Below are 1,994 nucleotides of genomic sequence, written 5' to 3'. Positions count from 1 at the left end.
GGGGGGGGGGGGGAGATGTAGATAGTTTTTATACAGATGTATTTATTCATGTTTTTATGTGTGATACGTGTCATGTTTTAGAGAGAGGGGAAGAAAGGAAAGGGTGAGAGATAAAGAGAGCTTTTATATAAATTGTGCATGTATTAACATGTGATATGTGATTAGCTCACTCTGGGAATCCATCATCAATATATTCTTACGTACTGTCCATCACCCTTGATGGTTAGGTGCTTTGCTGTCACTTGCAGGAGACCCGAATTCGATTCCCGAGTGGGGAGAAAGTTTTTATCGAGTGTCACAGTCTTTCTGCTGGGATGTTGTATCCCTATCTTTCTGCTGGGATGTTGTATCCATCTTTTTGTTCAGATGTTGTGTCCCTGTGTTTCTGCTGGGATGTTGTCACACACACACACCCAACACGCCTTGATGGCGTTGGCCATAACTTTGATGTCCTCCTCTGAGGCTCCCATGAAGCTGATGGCGCTGTCTTCACTTGCCACCTGGCTGCCGGTAACACTCCCACTGCCCTCGTAAAGTAAACTTGCAGCTTTGTAATCTCTTCCTGGGGAATAGATAATTTAGGGGAAAAAAAAAGCTTTGTTTGATTAGTTGGGTAGAGTGTTTACAGCACTTCAAGCTAAACTTTAGGTCGTGTGTGTTGAAGATCAGAGCTATAGGAAAATAGCATTAACTGAATAAAAAGGAGAGTGGGATAGGAAGACAGTAACATAGCCACAGAAAAAGCAAACCACACCAGTGTCCAACGTCCCGCTTAAAAAAAAAACAGGCAATGAGTTAATAGTGAAAACAAAATAATCCACAAAAGACCAGGCACAATAAAAAAAAACCCACCACAATCTTGAATGCAGAAAAAATCTACACTGGACACTTATCATCTCTTGGATAGGAATTTGGCTAATCCTCCTTATTGTGGGTCCGGGTGCCGAATCCTTCCTTCCTTCTCAGATGTTAGCGAGGGCGGCTTGTCGTCATTTTGCCATGTTCCCGTGCGCACTTCCCATGGACTGGCTTTTTACACTGCCTACAGCCAAAACTGGTGGCTCCGGCCCTCTGCCCTGGATTTTTCTCCCGACACACATGGCCTACCTTCCTCTTGCTGCCGTACAGGTTCACCACATCATGCCTGTTGCTGGAAGAGCCTGGCGTGTCTGTCATGCCGGGTTCCCTGTCGCTGGTGACGTTTCCGATCAGGCCTTCGGTAAGGTCCTTGATGAAGTCCTGAAACCCAGAGTACTTCGGGCAGAAGTCTGTTGGCGTTGTGGGCAGACACTGTCACTAGATAAAAAAATAGCTTTCGCCACCATTTCTTCAACCTGAAGTATAATTAGAAAAGGGATGGATGGTGGGGTGGGAGTGAAAGGTTACTTTTCATACAAGAGAAAAAAAGATGACTGTGAAGGAAAATGTTACACATGAAAATAACATCAAAACAATTGATCTATCTGAACAACACTACAAATGTCCGTCTGTAAGATTATTATTATCGGATATCTCTATAGAGTACGCTGTGGAATGAAAATAGGATCATATTATTGTCATCAATAGAATAGTGAGGCAAATGGTATTTCTCATATATTCACATTACATATATGTACCTGTGGTTCAGTAAATAGTACCCCACCATCTGGTCCATGAGGTCTACTCCTTTCATTATGCCACTGGTAGTCTGAGAGCATAGCCGTTACCTCCACTCTTTCGTTGCTCTGGGTGCCCTGAGCGTAGATTCAACGTTCCTTTCGCCTTAGGAGAGTGGAAGTTGGACAGCACCATGACGTTCTTGGTGTCCGTCCAGTTGCAAAAGCTGAGCTCGTTGTACAGGGCCACTCGGTACTCGTGTTTCGCCAACCTCACAGCCTTGGGCAGCAGAATAGTAGGGGCAGGCCTTTCCTGGTTAGCACAAACTCTACCAGCTGCCTGAATTCCTCTCATTTGCAGGCCCGTCATTAGGGTACACTTTGTGTAAAAATTGTCCA

This window comes from Aplysia californica, unplaced genomic scaffold (assembly GCF_000002075.1).
Source record: "Aplysia californica isolate F4 #8 unplaced genomic scaffold, AplCal3.0 scaffold00029, whole genome shotgun sequence".
NCBI classification, from domain to species: Eukaryota; Metazoa; Mollusca; class Gastropoda; order Aplysiida; family Aplysiidae; genus Aplysia; species Aplysia californica.
The sequence above is the reverse complement of the archived record's forward strand: the minus strand, read 5'-3'. Positions refer to the sequence as shown.